Here is a 21,820-nt window from a genome sequence, read left to right as displayed (position 1 = left end):
GGATTTGACACTGACAGGTTTCCAAGAAATCATCCCTGATTCAGAGAGTGGAAATGCCATGTTCACCTCCCTTCCCAGCCTTTACCCCCACATAACCTCTGCAAATGCCTCACCAGAGCTGCAGCCATCAATTTGTTTGGTTCTGCAGCATGGAATTCACAATCCCTTTTTCTACAGGTTGTACGATATTGCCAGGTGAAGGCCATTTCCTGAACCATCTCAGCACAGCACAGCCATTTCCACCAGTGAGTACAACATTTGCATGAGGACTAGTGATTTATGCCAATGAACTGACTTGAATGATGTTAAAGAATTCATTATAAATGGGTGACTTGTGAGGGCAAAGATTCCACCTCATTTGATAAACATTTCTGACTATCAGCAGCATTAAGTCCTACTTTTCTCCCTCCTTTAGCCATTTTTCTTTTGAGAATTGTTTTGGTAGAAGGAATTATATGCGGGAAGGTTCATAAATAAAATTGAGCTGTCTAAATTGATGTCTCAGGAAGAGATGGCAAGTCCAACCTCTCTCATGCTCAACCTCCCTGAACTTCAGGCAAGTTTGAGGTTCTCCCGTGTTTGGGGGTTTCAAAGATATGAGTCTGAAGATCATCATATTTCCTAGATCCTTTAAGTAATTCTTAAGACCTGCCAAAACAGGAACTATGGACTATGGGCTTTATAATTTGAAAGATGAAAAAAATAAAGCAAAGGTTTCTGATAGATCACACACACACACACACACACACACACACACACACACACACACACACACACACACACAACTCCTAATCATGAAATCCTTTATAAATGATGAATCTGGTCATAGAAAACTATTCGTCTTGTTGCCGAGACATTGCAACAAGAAAGATAATCCAGGAGTAGAAGCCATATCCTTGTGATGGATTAGACACATCTTAATTAGGTCTCCTGACTAGGCATGCTCTTAAGGATGTCAGTGGATCGCCATGCAGTAGTCCTCTGAATGCACTTGGAGGATGCTCTCTTAGGTGGTCTCTTAGATGGAAAGAAGGCTTTCAGATCACAGTCTGAAAACCGGTGTGAATTCTAAACTGTTAGACAATGGTCCAAGAAATCCAGGCAATAAACATTTTGAACTTTTTCAAGAGGATTTATGTTAACTCAAAATAATTGACACACTGAAAGCTCTTATAACACTCAGGCTGCCTGCCACTCATCTGAGGCAAGATACATGCTCTACAAGAGCAGCATCTCTGCTTGCAACTCTGCCAGTTATTCTGCCTCCCACCTTCCCTGGGGTATGGGTTCCATGGTCTCAAATACAAGGTTAGATCAGGCCCAGGCTGTCTGCATATGTTTAGGGCCAGGCGTGCTGCTTAAAGCATCTTAGATCCATTGTAAACCAATCGACTGACAGGAGGATCCAACAAGGACACATCTCAGGCAGTCAAGGGAACGGTGGGCAAGTAAACCTCTGATAAAGTCAAAAGGATAACATTACCCAGAGGTATCCACAGCTTTTCCCCAATGGACAAATGTGTCCCTAGGTATTTCAATTCCTCCATGACTATCATACCAAAGGCAAAAGAATCATCCCTTCTCTAAAGAGGGAAACATTTTTGTTTATTATACTTAGAATTTAAAGTTAATGCTTTCTTCTTCTTTACATACAATTAATGTAGAAAGAAGTCATAAATTACAGATAAGTAAAAAGAAGGAAAAAGTCTAAATACTCACAATCCCAAGATAATCACTGCTAAACAGAAACAGCTCCTGGACCAGTTTTTCCCTTAATACTAAGACTCTGGAAATCAGTCTTCAATCTGTATGTTCTCTATGAGTCAAGGGATAAGACTCTGGCCTGCACAAGACGCCATCACACACACACACACACACACACACACACACACACACACACACACACAGAGAGAGAAAAACAGACAGAGAGACAGAGACAGACACACACACACACAACCAGATAAACACACACACATATACACATACATACACAAAGATACAACCAGACACACACACACACATACACAGAGACAGAGACAGAAAGACAGAGAGACAGAGACACACACAGAGAGAAAGAGAGATAGACAGACACACACAAAGACACAACTAGATACACACACACATATACACATACATACACAAAGACACAACCACACACACACACACACACACACACACACACACACACACACACACATCACATAACAATTCTCAGCAAATATACCAAAGTTTGTTCTAATCCAGGATTCAGACTTAGTATGGAAGATAACTGCTAGTGTGGGAATTGTATGTATAACTATGGGTGCCACAGACTGAAGGCTTAGGTGTCTCAGATAAAACACATCTGAATAAACAGGCTTCATTAATTGTCAAACTTCCGATTTTCTGAGCAAGAAGACACAGCTAAACACAAGCCACTAAGATGTGGCTCTGAATTGCATATTTGTGGATCAGTCACACGCTCACCAGGGCTGTGGTAACTTAATCGCTTCAAACCCCTAGTGAAGCTGCTTGGTAGAAAGGAGCCTGGCTTCCTTCACCAGCTCCTCTGCCCACCTTCCCTGCATTCCCAGTCACAGTATCAACCTCCATGTGAGCCACAGTATCAACCTTCACTTGAACCACTCCATCCGTCTTCAGTGAGTCAGACATTGATTCAAGTTCTCTGACCTTTGGCAATACCAGGTTCCAGGAGGTGATTCATTTGGGGTATTTTGGGTAAAAATATGGTTCTGAGGCTATAAGATGCCCAGAGGAAGTAAACAGATAAACGATGTTGTACAGAAAGACACGCTCTGTTGTCTACTGAGTCAATAAGAATGGAAGCAAAACCTGCTGGCCCTGAGACAGTCACGTGATCTGGGAGTCAGATTCAAAAGCGTGGGCATAAATTCATAAGTAACTTGGTTAAAGTTTACAGACGTTAGGACCTGTGTTATCCAGCTCCAAGACCAATACTTCCCATGATTCTGTTCTCAGTGAAGGCCCACACATCCCGTCCTCTTCATCCCTCCTCCGTCATCCCATCAATCCACACACATCCATCAACTCACCTCCCCCCCATCAATCTGACAATACAGAGTAATGGTCGACTATGTGCTAGCCATTGCTTTAAGTTTCTGGGCATTAGATAAAAGTCTGCCTTCATTCTAAGGCGGAGATTCTCTCTACTCTCATGGAACTTCAAGCTAAGAGAAGATAGATAACAGTGAAGTAACTGGGGAGAAACTTTCCCTTGTTAGATTGTGATAAATGTCATAGCAGAGAGGGGCTGCAGTAGGGGAGAAAGCCCTCTCCACTGAAGGGACATCTGAGATGCCTTTAAGAGCCTATTGACTGCCAAACAGCCAGAAGACAGCAACTGAGGTGGAGTTTTCCCAGCACAGAAAAAGCAGGCGCCCAAAGGCACTGAGGTGGAGGGTGGCTCCTGGAGTTGTTCACCGAAGTCTCCCTCCTCCGTCAGCAGCAACTGCCTTGACAGTGGTGGCCAAACTGGTTGGACAACAGCCTGGCTTAAAGCCCAGGCACAAATGTAAGATTCAGGAGGCCTGCCACTTTGGTGGGCATCTGGAAGTCCTTTCTTCTAATGCACTTCTCCCTGGAATTCCGGGGTTTCTGTCCCGATACCCAGACGTCAGCACATCCGGTTATATGTAGCCTTTCTGGCTCCTTCGTCTCCCCCTCCAGTCACAATACTTTGTTTATCTCTTGCTTGGCAAATGTTCAGACTGAATGAAGGACATGAACCCTGACACTTGCCATGTCTGGAAGAAAGATTTCTATCTCTGTGAGAAAGGAAAAAAGATTTCCTAATGAATACAGAGCTGAAGGGTGGAGACCGTGACAAGGCCAGCTGGGTACTTGGCTGATGTGTGCTGAGTGCCAGAACCCTGCTGCCTGGTTCTGTTCCACTTCCCTTCCTCGCCTGGCTGGTGACTCCTGCCATCTGCACAGAGGTGCCCCTCTCTCCCAGCATAGCCCATGGCAGCACAGAGAAGTTTCCGGTGCCAGGTGTCCCCTTTTAATATGCCAATTCACAACAGAGTCCTGCTTCAGATTAATTTGTAATTCAGGAGGCATGGACGCACACCACCCCTGAAAAAATGGCCCATCCCGGTGACTTTGCTTAGAACTCATTCTTAAAGGGATTTCTTTCTGCATCTAGCTTGGCAGGTACGATGTCTCAGTGATGGATGAACCACAGTTTAGGATGAGATCCTCAAAAGATCATCCGAAGAAGGACCAATAAAAAAATAAGAAGAAAATGTGGGAGAGGACACCATGACATGGTGGAGGGAGGAATAATGACAAAGTAGATAGGTGCACTAGACAACCAAGGTCCCCTGTTCAAACCTTGGAATGAGGGTCCATTTTAAATCTTCCTTAGATAAGGCTGCCTGAAGGAGAGACAGGGCTGCTATCTCCCAACTCTTCGCAGTCTTTGGCAGAAAACCACATCTGGGCCCTTAGCACAGGAAAAGATAAGCAGCCAGGGGCAGAACAATGCATCTCCTGTAGCAGTGGGAACCACAGGCTAGAATCCACAGGAGTGGGAGGGCCAATGAATTCAGGGCGGTGATAGAATGTGTGGGGCGAGGCAGCTCCACTATGTGAAAGGTCACCCACTGAGCATCTACTTTGTCCTGTGGGTTATAGTCAGTGCCACAAGGTGCAAAGGAATCCCTGTTGGGATACAAAAAAGATCACACAGAGCCAGCCTAAAACTTCTAGGAAGGCGACACTTACCTGAGAGATCATTCTTATTCTAAAGAGATACAGGCGTATAAAGGATGATGTTCGGAGCTAGTCTAGGATGGTTCAGTAGAATTAAGATGTGGGGAGAAGGAAGACGAAAAGGAAGGGGGGTGGTTAGAGGAGGGAGGAAGCAGGGCCAGTGGATGGGGCTAGGAGAGAGAGGCAAGGGAAGGAGGAGGTGAGAAAGAAATAGAGAAGGGAGGGCATGAGATAGGGAGAAGGAAGGAGGGGGAGAGAAAGTGGGTGAGGAGATGGAGAAGGAAGGAGGAGAGAGAGAGAAGTCAGGGAGAGGGAGAAGGAGGGAGGAGGAAGCATGTCTAGAGAATATGTAGCACAGATGTGACACAATGTCAACCGGAAAACCTAGACTTGCATGTGAAAGCTACTCCCTGTGACTTCCATATGTGGTTTTTTGTTTTTTTTTTTTTAAGAAGAAACGTCCTCATAGGTGCAGGTATTTGACCACTTTGGTCCCCATCGAGTGGTCCTGCTTGAGGACTGTTCTAGAAACTTAGGAGGTGGCTCCTTCTGGAGTAACTGGGGTTGGGCTTTGGGAGGGTTAAAGCTTCTAGTTTGCTCTCTCCACTTTGTGTGTGCAGTTGAAGATGTGATCTCTCAGTTCCCTGCTCTGCCTGCCCTCAGCTCCCTGCTCTGGCTGCCCACTGCCATGTTCCGCCCCCCTGCCATCTTGTGCCCCCCTGCCCCCCATGGACTCTCTCTCTGGAGTCATGAGCTAGAATAAACCATCCCTTCTATAAGCTGTCTTGGTCATGGTGTCTTATCACAGCAATAGATAAGTGTCTGATATACCATAAAAACACTGCGACGTTTAAAAATGGAAAAAATCTGAAACAAAGTGAAGAGTACTGTATTTTTGGTTCGTGTGCACTGTGCTTTAAGGGGTTCTGGATTAATGAGATGTCACAGAGGGCTCCCCTGAGGAAGCAGAGTAGAAAGTCTTAGGCAGAAGGAAAAGGAAAGAATATTCCTAACAGTTGGATAAAGGTGGAGGTGGGAGAGAACATGGTGTCACTAAGATATTGAGATGATAAGATGGCAGGTGGTGAGTGACACATACAATCTGTTAGGAGTTTTGGCTTTGTTAAAAAAGCATCCACAAGCCATTGTAGAATCTGCCTACCAAGTTCACAGATAGCTAATTCAGCACCATTATGAGTAGACAGAGTGAGCTCTCAGAGGACAAGAGCTTGGCCACGGATGGTGTCTCCATGGCAACACTGCTACTTGCATCACTGCATCCCTATGCAAGGCTGTGGGTATCCAGAGACGCTCTGATTTCGTTAGCTGTCAGACTTGCTGCTCTGCTAAGAATAAACTAGGACAGACAGTATAGGTTCGTCCTTTGGACAAATGCCTCCACTTCTCTCTGTATATGTGCTAACTGGAATTTTATAGTATATACGTTTTGCTTCACTGGATATTTGATATACTTAGGTGTGGACAATGTAAGATATTGATCGTGATCCTTGTTAAGGGATTATACATCTTTACCATAATTTTTATTGCTTCTAAGATCACACAAATGATATTCTTCATGTTATAACACATAATTAAAAAGAAAATTAGATAGTACTAATCTCTTGTGCTGATCAAGTGTGCTAGCGCTCTAGATCAAAGGCATTCAATTTCGGTAATGTGTAATTTCTCATACCTTCTTGTAGGCCAGTCAGAAGATCAACGATGTCATAGCTGAGGACAGTAAGGCCCAGAGACACTCAATGCTGTGTTTCTTGGCCTTTAGGGTTAGAGGTATCTGGAGTGCCACATTACTTTTTTCCCCCTGAGCCAAAGGAAGGGGAGTCAGTTTGGTTTCATGTCCTGGGACTTCATCTTGACTTTTCTTTTTAAGGAAACATTTGGTGAGTATGTGTTAAAAGACTCTAAGACCTCTCCTGTAGTCATTGCTTAATCCTCAAACCACACTATGAGATGGGAATTATTATCTTCACTTTATATGTGGGACAACCAAGACTGAAAGAGTTTCTGGAACTTATCCAAGCCTTCACCAAGACCTCAAGGGCTCTGTGAGGCCCCTGCAGACAGACTATGTCGATCCCTTAACCCATGTAAAACAAGCAGTGTTTTTTTTCCCCCTCTACTCACACAGAGGCCCCCAAATCACTGGCAAGTCATAGGAAATTCTTAAGTGGCTGCTTATTAATAACATTTTCAGTTTATATTAGGCCGCCTTTCATCCAAGGGAATGTGGCCAGCTCCATACACAGAGAACCGCAGAAAGCCAACCATCTCTGGTGGGAATGGGGGCCAGCTGGCAGCCACATCCTTCAGGGGTTTGGCTTGTAGGGATTCTGGCACTGGTCACACCCTCAGAACTTGACAGGGGCCCTTTAATATCTGTACTGAAAAGCTCAAGGCAAAACCTTCCCAGAAATCTACATTTCTTGCTGCTCGAGGCCAAGAGCTCAAGATGACCCCAGTGGACTTGCGAAACAAAAGCATCAAGAATTTGCGAGTTTATAAAAAACACCAATGCTGGATAGGAAGCCTGTCATTCATATTGAATTAGACACAACAGCGAAAGATGATTTTTTTCCAGGGAAGGTCTTAAACACAAACAAAACTAAACTCTTAGGGTTTCCCACCGGAGGGATAGGGGAAAAGGAAGATAAGAGGCTAACTTCCCTGCACCAGGCTGGATTTTGTGGTTTTGTTCTTGGCCTGAACTCATTTCCTCTTTCTGCAGGAGAGAAAGGAAAGAGTGAAGTCCATAGGATGAAAATAACATTTCCTGGTTTCCTGCTTTATTGGAAAGAAGCCTTAGGTGGATTGGATTCACATGGTCCGCAGCAGGAACGTTTTGAAAATGTGCTATGTTCAGATGTGGCGTGGGGAGGAAAGATGGATGCTCCTGATTCCTCCTCCTTCCAGACTGGGAGGATGTGCTGATGCCCATACTCTTGGAGCACAGCAGATGAGATGAAGTTTGCTGGGGGATAAGAGATGAATCTCAGTACTTATCCTCCCCCTCCTCCACCTCAGGCCTGGGCTACCCGCAGCAGCCTGCTCTACTTTCTCCCTACTCCTCCCCTTCTAAAATCTAGTTTCCATCACTGTTCTTACAACCATGCTAGTGATACTCAACTCTCCAGCTTGCAAGGTGTCAATGGCAATAAAGTGAAGGACAAGTCCCCTAACTGTCGTCATCAGTCCCCGTGGACTTTGTCTCAGTCCTCTCTGTCCAGCTGTATTGCTCTCCACTCACAGTCTTGGTTAATGCTGCAGCCATATTGGCCTGCATTTGTCCCTTGAACTTGCTGAGGCCAGCTCACCCTTAGACCTTTGCAGCTGCTGTTCTGCCTAGAAAATCTTTCCCTGAGTGCCTGGTCAGCTGGTCTGCTTGTCATCACTTGTGACGTCACTCAAATATTCAGACTCTCATTTAAAAAAAAAAAAAGGGTGCTCACCTCTTCATTCCCCAGTCTATTATATTTAATTTTTCCGTAGCAGTTATCACTATTTAAAATTATCTTTGTTGGTATGTCTCTCAGATTTTTCTTACAGAATGCAAATTCCATAAGGTCCAGGATCTTGTAACTAGAACAGTCAGTCTCGAGCAAGTAGTTCATGAAACAACTCAAATCTCTAATTCTTGCCCAAATCTGGTTTGGTAGCGCTCAGTGAACCACATGCTCATGATAGCCACGCAAACAAGATATTATTGGCATGTAAATGGTTTGCCTGGTCTGGCCTCAGTGGAAAAGATGCACTTAGCCCTGAAGAGACTTGAGGCCCCAGGGAAGTGGGAGGTCTGGTGGCAGGGGGAGGGACATCTTCTCTGAGGTAAGAGGGACGAGGAATGGGATGAGGAACTGTGGGAGGGGGGACTGAAGGAAGAACAAGGACTGGAATGTAAATAAATCAATCAAATAATTTAAATAAAAAATTGTTGGGGTTGGATAGATGGCTCAAAAGTTAAGAACAGTTGACTGCTCTTCCAAAGGTCCTGAGTTCAATTCCCAGCAACCACACGGTGGCTCAAAACCATCTGTAGTGGCATCAGATGCCCTCTTCTGGTCTTTCTGAAAATAGCTACTGTGTACTCACATAAAATAAATTTAAAAAAAATTGTTAAATAGTTATATTTTGCAATAACTTGAAATGTGTACTGTTATGAGGTCACAAGTTGTAGTGTGACTCAAGTGTGTGGTATGAATAAGTATATTACAAAGATCACATCAAAGAAAACTACCTTTGGCCTTTGGCCTCTGCAAATGAAGTACACAAAAGACTAATGACAGGATGATCATTACTGCCGAGACAGCATGACGTCAGCATCCTTTGGTCATGCTGTATTTGCTTTGAATATTCAATATGTAAAAGTCCAGAGACTAAAATATCCAGAGAGCAGATAGACTAAAATCCTCTGGCCTGCCCACTGTAAATGTTCAAGAGCATTGTGAAGCTGTGAAGGGTCCAAAAGGATCTGAGGAAAGGAAAAAGCAAGGGCTACCATGGCTTTAGTGTTGACACCACAGCTCTTAATTGACCCATCTAGAATGTGGAGTCTATAATCATGGATTCTTCTTCCATTCCAACAGGATACAGAATTAGATCCCATGCACTCATGAGCACAGGAGGCATGTTCTTGATGGGCTGAACACTGCTAGGTTTTTAGTCCTCCATTAATCAGGGAGAGTTCTCTGAACTATACTTCAACCATGTACTACTAGAGGAGTAGTTCTTAAGTGGGGGTGACCTGGTGCCTTCCGGAATGTGAAGAGAGTTGAGGTTCTTTGCATTTTTTATAAATGAACACATATACATTCATAGAAAATTTTGTACTTAATTTCAAAGGTCATCAGTCCTCTCAGTACTGTGGTGTGCCTAAGAAAGCTTGGTTTCCTGAATTGCTTAAGTGTGAAAATACTTTCTCTGAAAGAACATGAAGTTGGGTGAGTAAAAAAGTAGGAGCTGGGAGGAGTTGGGGGATGGGAAAGAATATGATAAAAATATCCTGTACAAAAATTCTCAAATAACATGGTTATTTTTAAATGTATTTCTTTTTGAAATACCATATATTTTGCATTCCCAAAAATATTCCATATTCATTCCTGAATATCCCAATGGAAGAGCATTATGATATTTTCAGCACTTTAATGGGTATATTGAACTCATCTTTTAATTATTGTTTTATATAATTATAAATCAATTTTTAAAAATGGAATTCAGAAATAAAAGATACTTTTCCTTTCAAACTTGGTAATACTCTTCATTGTATAGAACAGAGACAAGCATGTATTTATTATTTGATACATACCAGTTTCCATTGTCTCTTCATGAATTTTTAAATAGAAAATCATTCTACGAATATTTTTCCACCTTAATTTTTTTAAAATTGTGGTAAAGCATTTTAAAGACATAGCTTTACAACCATTTTTCAGGGTGAAGTCCAGTAGTGTTGTATATGTTCTCATTGTTGTACAGTCCATCAGTAGTCCTTCCTTGTTTTGCAAAGCAAAACTTTAAATTCATTAAATTAGAAAAAAGAAACAATATACCTTCTTACTTTCTCTACTTAGAATTTAGACTTCCCCCAAGGCCTCAAACCTTGCTTGTACCCTGAAGATCCTGAAATGGTATGTCTCACTCTCTTGTGATGCTTTTTCAGAAATTCGAACTAGCAAATGATATGACAGTGACCAGCCAGGAACACTGCATGGCCTCACTTCATCACTGAAGGTTGTAAACAGTTCTAAGGTGCTGTAAGGACATTGTGGGGGCAGACTAGGCAACCAGCTGACAGACGGAAAGGAAGATAGCTTCAGGCTTCCTGATTGGCTCTGCCCAGGAACTACCAGCTTTCCCCCTCCTCAACTCCCAAAAGGCATTAGTTCCAACTGAGTTGTTTGGGTAGCATTTTCTTTTACTGTGTATGTATTGTGTGTGTGTGTGTGTGTGTGTGTGTGTGTGTGTGTCTGTGTGTGTGTGTGTCTGTGTCTATGTTCATGTGTGTGTCTACATGTAGTCTTATGAGCATGCCCATCTGTGAAAGTGGAAAAACATGCTTCTGTTACAAGTGGAGTGAAGGACAGAGGTCAATGCTTGAGGTCTTTTTCTATTATTTTCTACTTCGTTTTTTGATTCAGGATCTTCTCAGGGAATCTGGAGCTCCCCTCTTCAGGGATACAGCTATGTGTCATGCTTTCTGGTTGTTATATGGATCTCAGGCTCCAAACTCAGGTCCTCATGGTTATGTGGCAGGAACTATACTGACTGAGCCATCGCCCCACCATCTCCCCAGATCCAACTGAGCAACGTTTTCACCCAGCTTCCCAATGAGACAGGTATTTCACAGGACTCAGCCTGAATAAGACCCAGGATGGCCCATCACTCCTACATGTGACAAGCTTCCTGCACCCTCAGAGGTAATGGGGCGGAGGAAGCATGGAGCTCCTCACTGCTTTCATCACACAGTGAGGTACAGACTAAGCCCTGAAGCAGATAACTCAAATAAAAAATAAGAACCCAGAGCCTTCTGAAGCAGCAGTACCAGGGAGCGTCACTTAGAAAGTTCACATCCCACTAAGGCCAGGGCTGGGGATCAATTTACTGATCAGTTGACTCAGAATCCCTCCTTTCAAGGGAGAAGAACAAATGGAAACACAGCCATTGACATTAGACAAAAGGTCTTGAGCAACAACCCCGGCCTCTATCCCCAGAAGCCAAGGGGCATGTACATAGGGAACACTCAGCTTGGCAGAATTTCCCATTCCCTCTCATCTGGCTACATGTCCCCTCTTGGCTTTCCTACTCTCCCACCCAATCTCCCACTCACATCCTTTAAGCCAATTAAAAACAGTAGGTGTCAAATTCACCTTTGTGCCAATGTCTTGAATGTTTTCAATCCAATAGTTATGAAACAAGATTGTTTTTAATTGAGGGGTCTGCAGAGAAAATCGAGAAGGAAAGAAATATCTATAAGTCCTGGCACCATAGAGGTACAAGGAAGCCTTTTAAAAAGGTGGGTACAACTCAGCATGGGACCATGGTTATGCTGGATTAGAGTCTCCTCTTTATTCTTCACTGTTTATGAACCGAGAGGAAGTTCCTTAGCCTCTGGAAGTCTTGTTTGCCCAACTGTTTTGCATACCTTTGCCTCCCTTTCTCTGACTTCCCCTCATTTTCAGGATAACAAGTCTTATGATGGCTTTGTTCTGAGCACAAACATATTCATATTTCATATTACATATATTCAATGGAGAGGATTCCATTCGTAGAGGAAGAATGGATCTAACACATTGTTCAAGTTTGCAAAGCCAAGACTGAAAACAAATTCATATTTCTAAAGAACCCCAAATTAGTTAACCAGAATGGAGACCACCTAGGAACCACCTCAGACAACCAAGCCAACATATATGTTCATCACATAATTAAGTAATTAATTAGATACATGAGAGCTGTATGAATCAGGTAAATTATGTGAATCACAATGCATGTTGAGTAGCAAGTAGATCCTTATGCCCTGATAGTTATTGTTTCTATATACCCAAATACTAGAATGCAGACAAGCAAAAGCATGTATTTCTATGTACACTATAACTATTCTGAAACTGAAAATTTATGTTTCTCAGTTGAGTGCTGGAACTTTCATGAATCAATATCTCCAAGGACTCATAACTGATGAACAGAGGCCAAGAAAAGAGTTGGGAAAATGGCATGCTGCCTAGGCGAAATGAAATGTTAAGAATTTTTGTCTTGGTTACTCTTAATCCTGGATGGGGCTGGGCAATATTTATGAAGTTTGATTTTAAGGAGGAAAATCAAGGCGGAGTTGAGGTCAGTGAAGTTCCAGTGTAGAGAGACAAGTAAAGCCAGGCATCTGTCATCTGAGACAGGCTGGATGATGGCCTGCTAAAGGTCCAAACAAGAGTTCAACTCTCACTACATCCTAAGTCCGAAAGGCCTCCATTAGTCCCTGCATTGCTTATATCCCAGAGTGGGAAAGAAGGGAAGGAGTAGAAATCTCTGGTACACCCTTAACGTGTGTGCCACTACTGCACCAGTGAGCACACCATGCAGATGGCTTGCTATTTATAGCTTGCAGGGTTTACAGCCACACTCATACCCAGACTCCAGAGCAGGCGCCTTTCTCAGGAGTAGTTGGCAACACAAATCAGACTTCATAGTTTTCTTTTTTTCCTGCTTTGTTATCCTTTTTTGGTTGTTGTTGTTGTTGTTGTTGTTGTTGTTGTTGTTGTTGAGAGAAAGAGAGAGAGAGAGAGAGAGAGAGAGAGAGAGAGAGAGAGAGAGAGAGGAGAGGATAAAATTGGATAACTAGGGAAATAGGGGAGAATCTAGGAAGAGTTGGAGGAAAGGAAAGATTATAATGAAAATATATTGCATGAAATTCTCAAAAAAGTAAATTAAAACACAAACAGAGGGGAAAACAATGACTGTCTAATATGTCTCCTTGCTATAGGTTCCCACTAGAACTAGGAGCAAATGTGATTCCAGTGACACATTCCCAAATAGGTCACCCCTCACTTCGCTCATGTCCACACTGCCAACCAACAATGTCTTTATGTTCCATACCTCCTTACCGAGTTATAGTTTGTCTCCAACTTGGCTTTCATATTTGTCTTTTTCATCCAAATTATTTTTGCAACATTTTAAAATTAAAATATATCATTTCCCTCCCCCTGTTCTATCCCTCCTTGGCTCCCTCTCAAATTCATGATCTCTTGTCCTTAATTATTATAGGGGTGTGTGTGTGTGTGTGTGTGTGTGTGTGTGTGTGTGTGTATGTGTATGTGTGCATGCATAAATATATAATACAATCTGAGAGCCATTTGGTGTTGCTTATATGTATATGGTTTCAGGGTAGCCCACTTGGCATTGGGTGACCAGTTAGGGGGCACCCCCCCCCAGAACACCAATTCTCCCTTGGAGTTAGCCGCCTATATACTGAAAACTCAGCCTCCAAAACACACACGCAAGCACACACATATGTGAGTGTGAGATCAGGGTATTAAAGCCAACATGTTGTGGGTTTTGTTGTTATTGTTTCTGTTTTATGAGACGGTTTCTCTGTGTAGCCTTGGCTGTCGCAGAATTCACTTTGTAGAACACACTGGCCTTGAACTCACAGACATCTGCCTGCCTCTGCCTCCTGAGTTCTGGGATTAAGGGTGAGTGCTACCACTGCCTGGCTCAAAAGTTGTATTTGAAAGTTGGGACAAGAGCATCAAGTATCAAGTGCTTGTCAATTGCATCAATCAAGAAAAACAGATTTTGCCGAAGTCTTGTATAAGCCATTTCTTAGGTTGTAATAGTTCATAGCCCATCAATTTACTAAGTAACAACATCGCAGAGAGACTCAGGGAAGAAAGGCATCAGTGGCCACCACACTCGAAAGAAAGTCATTGTCCAAATGCCATTCAGAATCCTATCTGAGAGACAGGGCACTTGACTCTGTATCCTTGATGACAGCAGTGAACAGAAAGCACAGGCTTAGACAACGTTAGAATGAAGCATTTGGCCTCAGGAGAGACAAGTGAGTGGATGGGCAAGAGCCTCTCTCACTCCTGAGACACTGGGGTTTAGAAACCAGAGGTTGTCACCCTCTCTGTCACCAATGAGGTTTTTCTTTCTTAGCATTTCAGTATTTTGGATGAACAAATATCAAATCTACTGCCCCCTACTGTTCACAGTTTGAGATTGAATGAGAAAAAATAAAGTCATGGTCACCAGGAGGAGATCAAGGACAGGGCAGAGGTTAGGATTTATTTCCAAGTTTCCTGTGACAAAAGGCAAATTTTAAAGAGGTGTCAAGTGATTCTCCCAATGCTTTCAGAAGGCAATGGAGGCAGGCATTATATTCTCAAATTATTATTATAATTATTATATTATTATCAAAACATTATAATACATACTAATATACAATATACTAAAGATCACGTCAACCAGGAGGTACAAATTCTCAGTTCTGAGTTTCTGGAAAATGGATTTTATAGCAGACATCTCTCTGGATCTGTTGAATCCTACACTACTCCACCACCATGTTTTTGTGGTGACAGGGACCAACCAAATACTTGCTAGGCAAGTGCTCTGTCACTGACCAAATCACTAGCCCTAATTTAATTTAATAATTGTCTCACAAAAGCTGACATTGGGGTTATATTTCTGGAAGGAAGAAAAGGAGGAAGAAAGGGAAGGAAAGAAGAAAGGTAGACCCTGGGAGGGCAGGGAGAAACAACAGGCCAGTTATGTGTGGCTGCATCAGATCACGGGGAAAGAGGTGTCATGGCAATGAATGAATGGGAACACACACACACACACACACACACACACACACACACACACAGAGAGAGAGAGAGAGAGAGAGAGAGAGAGAGAGGGAGAGGGAGGGGGGGGGAGGGGGAGGGAGGGAGAGAGGGGGAGAGAGAGAGAGAGAGAGAGAGAGAGGAAGGGAAGGAGGGAGGGAGGGAGAGAGCCAGCCTGGGCAGAGAGGACAGCATCAGTACAGGAAAGGAAGAAGGGAGAAGACCAGAGACCCTAAAGTACCCCACAGCTCCCTCAGCTTCTGAGGCAGGGGGCCTTTTTAAGGGGACCGAGTCCAACTAACACTGGCTGATTTTCCAAACCATCTTTTAGGTGCATCCAGCGCAGTAGTCCTAGGCAATAGACTTTATTATATTAACTCCATCAACAGGGCGTGCGGTCCTTTGAATGGAAGAGTTGGCTTCGGCAGTGACTGGAACCGCGTCTTTTCTGCAGTTTTACCTCCCGACAGTGAATACCTGACCTTTTCAGTGGTTTGTTTTCTGCAGCAATGGTTATGATGCTCATGTCAGTGAAGGAACAAGACTAAGAGCTAGCATTTGCCAGGCATTTACAGTATGGCTGACCCAGCTCTGGGGGCTTCTTATAGGTCACCTCACTGAAGCCTACGCACAGATCTCACGCCTCTCCTTATTCCACAGAAATGGGTACTCTAAGAGATATCCAAGTCTCTCCAGCTCTCAGGCTCCAAGCCTGCCTGAAAATCATCTCATATCATTTAACTCTGAGTTCTTTCCCCTCTCCTTCCACTTCTATAAAGCATTGTCTTTCCCGTATTGTTAACTCTCCCCACTACACTCCAACCCACACATATTGCATAGGGGAAGTCTTTACAAAAATAACCCTACTGGTCAAAGAGGCTCTCTTTTGCTCATTGCTCTGTAACGTGTTAAAGAACACAATGTTTGATGAAGCCACTGTGCTTAAATTCTCACATTAGAAAAGTCCCAAGGAGAATGAGCATTTGATGGAAAGGAAAAACCTCTACAAGGACCCCCAAGAGGCACCAAAACCCCAATTTTCAGAACATGGTGATTTTTATCGAAGTTGTAACTTACTCTTGAGCTCCATCTTGATCGTCTGTGGAAGTCATCAGCTGTCTCCTAGGGGGCAGGATGAGAGCAGCCAATGTGGCCTCTAGCAAGAAAACAAGGCTGCTTCCTCTGTTAAAGCCTTACTGAGATGGGTTAAAACCGCCTCCAGGAAGAGATACATAGCAAAGCAACGTACATTGCAGGCCTCTTATATGTGGTACCCATGCCTCTATATTCAAGTCATACGAAAGCCCTCCCTTACCCATGATTCCACACATGTTCACCGTGGAAGTAGACCTCTAGCTTTGGGGAAGCAATCTATAAGTCTAGGTAATTCCCCAGCCACTCTGGAGGATGTCGCCACATCTGGCATATATATTTCTCATCCTATACATCTGGCATATGTATTTCTAGATCACAGCCCGGTATAAGATCACACAGCAAATGACAAATGGAGATTAAAATCAGAACTTCAGCTCCAAACCTCCATGGCGGATCAACGGTGCTATGATTGGTTCTGGGGAAATCAAAAGCTAGTGAGAGGAACTAACTGTGCAGACAGGCCAGTAGGGAACAAACACAGCCATGTGTGTTACAGCAGGCTAGGCAGTCAGATTGCGAAGCTCTGTCACCATTGCGAAGCCAAGGGGACTAGCTAAAATTAAACCTCAATAATTTGAGAGCCATTTCTTTATCTGGAAGAGTTGGCGAAGTGTGCATGCCTCAGCACCTCTGATGTTTCGGATGTGTGCCGGAATGAGAGCATCGGTAAGGGAAGGGATGCTAGCAGTATTTGCTCTTTAACCCCCACCCCCACCCCCACTGTTGTTGTTATTAAGAAAGAGTCACTTTTAGAGATACACTGTTTCTTAAGCACTAAGATTTGAGGATGCCTATTGTATACCTGTGCCAAGTCACTTTGCCATTTGAACTTTCTAATCAGCAAAGGAAAGACAAAAGTGCTAGACCACCAAAGCCACGTACATCCTGGCCTTAGAGATAATATTTTCCTCAACCCAGAGACTACTAAACACATTCCTGCTTGCTTTGGGAATTAACAAAATTTCTTACCCACCTCCTAGAGGATGAGCCGCGAAGCTTTAGAAGAAGCCGCCACCGAGTCTTGATCTGGTCAGTTGCCCCAGTTCACTTTCCCCCTGGAGCTGGTACCAGAAAATGCAAGCAGGACTCCAGGCAGCCCAAACATCTCCTTTACAGAGTCTCTGCGAATCTGAGCCCTTCCGGAGGCAGGCAGCAGGCTCAAACCCAAACCGGTCTTCTTTTGCATTCCCTCCGAGAGAACGCCCTCCCTGGAAGCAGACCCTGCTGGAGATCCACCAAGCCAGAGAGTGCGACTTGTGCCCTTGTTCTAGGCCTGCCTGAGTCCTGGAATTGTCTTCTCAAGAACCCTTCTCCTCTAAACTCGCCGACTTCACGATTATCTGAAGGAAGTCACAGACCCCAGTCTCTGCGTCATCAGCTGATCCTGAGCCAGACCTGGGAGACCAGTCAGCTGCTCACAAAGCCCGGGCCACTGAACCAGGAAATGTGCAGCTCATCCAAAAAATAATAATAACTGTCACGGAGCGCCTGGCAGAGCTGGAGAAGCCGCTGTTCGCAGTTCCAATGCCTGCATCCTCCGCATGCTAATGAGGCTGTGATGTCAGCAAGTCAGTCACAGCATCTGGACGTCCCAGTCTGGCCGCCCAGGGTTGAGATTTATTTACATGTAAATTAGCCTCGCCTTCCAAATCAATAATCCCTAAACCAAAGTGTTGGGGGCAGCGGCGCGGGGGGGGGGGGGGGGGGATGGAGGAAGTGGGGATTGGGGGTGGTGGTGGGGAACCTTTGCTAATGCAAAGGCTCAGCTCTGTAGCCTCCAAAGGAGCAGAGAAGAAGGGGGAAAAAAAAATCACATCTCAGAGAGGCTTGAAAGACACATGGCTGTTCGCCCCCACCTTCTTTTTAAAAGCAACATACCAGAGATCTTAGCTGGGCACAGTTATAGTCTGGGTGCCTGGGCAGACCAGAAACTGTACCAGCCCTACAGCCAGAACTAGATCAATCTCTCTCCCTCCTCACTCACTCCCCTGCTCCTTCCCTCCTTCCTTCCAGTCTGTCTGTCTGTGTCTCTGTCTCTTTCTCTCCTCCTCCTCTTCCTCCTCCTTCCCCTTCTCCTCCCTTTCTCTCTTCACTCCCCTTCTCCTCTCTTCTCTCTCCCTCCTTCCTTCCCTCCCACCTTCCCTACTCTCTTCTCTCTCGCTATGCTCTCTCTCTCTCTTTTCAAATGCTGTACTTTTTTTTCCCCCTTCAATGTTCATTCCAGGGTGTCAGCTGTTTGCTGCTCCAGATCAAGTCACCTTTGGGATTATATGAACCCCAGAATAAAATGCATTCCCACTAGCTTGGGCTGTGAATAGCTTGGGCTGTGAATAGGTCACATATAACTCCTGACTCCTTAACTTTAATTTCAAGTGAGCACAGGAGATAACATTGTCACAAACCTGGCAGGAGAGTCTGAGGACCCTCAGGCACTTAGACAGCACTGTCCCCTTGGCTTCTATTCCACGGGTCAGAAATCAGGCAGAGTGGGGACAGGCTTTTCCCCATGAGCCCCTGGGATTTCAGCCAGCCAGAACCTCACTGCTGGGTCTTAGAAGGAACAGCTTTAAATACCTTGAGCTCTCTATATTCCTGTACCAAAAGAAGCTGTTCAAATAATCAGAAGCAATTAAGGAAAAACAAAACAAACAAACAAACAAACAAAAGTCTGGAGTTAAAACACTAGGGTTTAGATTCTGCCTTTAGTTCCTGATAGCTAAGTGATCTTAGACAAATAATTTAACCTGCGAGGTTTTCAGACCTAATGTGTACCATTCTCTCATCAGATAAGCATTTGTGTGCATGTGTGTGCTTGTGTGTGATTGTGAGGGGGTGAGTGCATATATGTATGCACGTGGAGATCAGAGAATAGGCTTTGGCGCCGTTCCTCAGGTGTTTTTTTGGCCTGACACCAAGTAGACTAGCCTGGCTTGTTAGGGAGTCTTCGGGTCCATCTGTCCCTGCCTTCCCAGTACAAGGATGGCAAGCTGGAGCCTCCAGGCCTGACTTTTCTTTCAACGGTTCTGGAGCTGGGGTTTAGGTCCTCATGCCTGAAGGCAAGGCTATAGAGGCTGGGCACTTTCATAGCCTCTGCACTCATTGAGTTTATGTACCAACGAGCGATAATAGCAGGACAAATGTGAACTACTCAACTATGGCGACAGTGAGCAAAATGCCATTCAGTCTAATAAATAATGATAATTTTTTTTCAATGAAGCAAGAAAAATTTACCTAGATGTTTAATCTATCAGGGTTGTCGAGTTTTTCTGAGTGTTTTTCTCCATTGTCATATCCTATTGTGCTAAAGTAATTTTCTTTCCATGTTCCCTGTTAGTCCCCAGGCCAGGTAAACAATAGGTACAAAACAGCAGTCTGGACCCTGAGCCTCAGACAATGAAAAACTACGGGCAAGGGCTGTGGTGTGTGTGTGTGTGTGTGTGTGTGTGTGTGTGTGTGTGTGTATGCCTGTGAGAGGGAGGGGGCTGTCAGCTGCAGAGGCTGAGGGAGGCCCAGTCCATCAGGCACTGAGGTCCCTGAGGACAAAGCAGCCAGTGCAGCTTCTCACGCCCACCCCACCTCTGCCAGAGAGCCCACTGTGATGAGACCTGCCCTTTCAGCTGGAGCTTCTGAAGCTTCAAATGACTTTCTTTGTTGGATGGTGAGAAGGTAAATTATGTCTTTTGTTATGCATAATTGTATTAATAATGCTTAATCATTTCTTCCAGAAGGTTTTTTTCCCCCTGGTTCACAGAAGACCTTTATGATTAACAACATGGGACTTGGAATAACTTTTTACCCAGAGAAATGGAATATGAGACATACTCTGTTTTAGGTCCCCACTGCACAGAACTCCAAGCATGCCCGCCCTCATTATTTTCCAAGAGGTCACTTAATAAAATAATTTAGAGCCACCAATGGCCCAGTAGAAGTGGTGACATCCAACTTCAGAGTGGCCATGGTCAAGTCTTTTCAACTTGCTTATGGCCCAGTTTTGTCAGATGAAGAGGGCACGCCACACTCTGACCTTCTCGGCATTACTGCCTGAAGATCATGAGATGTGATTCACAAGTGATTGACAATGGGGAAGAGAATTAGAATGGAGAAAATGACTTGAGACTCATCTTCGACTAGAACAGATTTGACACAAGGCTACAGATTTCATAAGAATTGGTACTATAGCATGGGATTCACAATATGGTACAGAACTGGTAACACAGTATGGAGCTCAGAATGGATGATCTAGGGTCCATTTCTCTGATTTGGAGCCTGAGCTGCTAGTGATGAAACTCTGGGTGGGCCATGCACATGCTAGGTAAGTCCTCCATCACTAAATACTGACCTAGCTTCACAGAGCTCTTGGGGGACTATTTGCTTAACTGATTGATTTCAAGGGTTAAAAGGAAGACTTTAAAATCACTCCCACTCCTAAGGGTATACCCTCAAATTTCCACCTAATGTGGATGAGCTTCTGACATGCCCTATTCCATATACTCTAACACAAACACCTTCGACTCCTTTTTCTTTTCTTTTCTTTTTTTTTTTTTTTTTTTTCCCGGGGCTGGGGACCGAACCCAGGGCCTTGCGCTTCCTAGGCAAGCGCTCTACCCTGGCTAAATCCCCAACCCCCTTTTTTTTTTTTTTTTTTTTTTTTTTTTTTTTTTCGAGCTGGGGATCGAACCCAGGGCCTTGCACTTCCCAGGCAAGCGCCTAACCACTGAGCTAAATCCCCAACCCCAACACCTTCGACTCCTAAAAATGTAGGCAAAGAAAGCATAAAACAAAACAAAAGCAAAACAACAACAAAAACAAAACAACTCCAAACTGATCAATACCAAGAGGGAGACATTTCTGTTTCTGAAACTGTATATTGGGACAAACCAAAGACTCCTTCACACACAGGGAGGTGGCCCCTAGTAAAGCAAAGAGTTGAAATGTAAGTGTACATGCTTCTGAAATACCCGACCAGGCAAGCATCGTAGCTACCTAACGGTAGTACCCTCAGAGTGGCAGTGTTTCTTCTTGTGATCACGAGGCTGTCCAAGAACTGGAGCTCACTGCCACATCCAGCATCACAAGAAAGTACCAAAGCATCCATCACTGTCTTTGGAAAAGGCTGACAGTCAAAATTCAAAGTCAAGGCTTTTTAGGAATTTGAACAAGCACCCATTCTCCTATGCTAGTGTCTACCTGCATAATTCTGGAACGTGTGCTTCATCTACTCATTATTGTGTGGGAAGCAAACATTACACAAGCTGCTGGGGATGCTAGAGTCACCGACACAGAAATGGGTCCAGCCATCAAGAGCTTTGTAATGAAAAGGGAAGACAACGAAATAAGCCATTAGAGTGGGATATAATGTGTGTTTTGAGAGGACCTATGTGGCCCATAGGAAATCTAGATATCATTATCATTCAAGGGGTGTTCCAAAGCTAAGTGTACGGAGGAAGCGGGATATCTATGAATCAGGAATGCATAGATTGTTAAAGTAATGGTCTACACGTAGATTAATTCCTTATGATGTTGCTCTTTATTCCAGAGACAATTATGTTGAGTTTTTGAAAATACTTTTTACATATTCAGCAAGATAATGCAAGAACTACTGGGAA

The 21,820-nt window shown here is 44.0% G+C and overlaps 1 protein-coding gene across 4 annotated transcripts in view; it reads right to left on the bottom strand.

The window, feature by feature from the left end:
* Prickle2 (prickle planar cell polarity protein 2) overlaps window positions 1-21,820 on the bottom strand; it is a 336,133-nt gene that overhangs the window by 93,447 nt on the left and 220,866 nt on the right. Inside the window, exon 1 of one of the 4 annotated variants that reach the window (XM_032906064.1) lies at window positions 17,184-17,863. The exons of 2 other annotated variants lie outside the window; for them this stretch is intronic. The gene's annotated coding sequence lies outside the window, so the exon portion shown is untranslated. Of the gene's footprint in view, window positions 1-17,183; window positions 17,864-21,820 lie in introns of those variants that run through there. One more of the 4 variants, XM_032906062.1, reaches the window with a different exon arrangement.

This window comes from Rattus rattus, chromosome 6, assembly GCF_011064425.1.
Source record: "Rattus rattus isolate New Zealand chromosome 6, Rrattus_CSIRO_v1, whole genome shotgun sequence".
Classification (NCBI taxonomy): Eukaryota; Metazoa; Chordata; class Mammalia; order Rodentia; family Muridae; genus Rattus; species Rattus rattus.
This window is presented reverse-complemented; position numbering and strand designations above follow the sequence as displayed.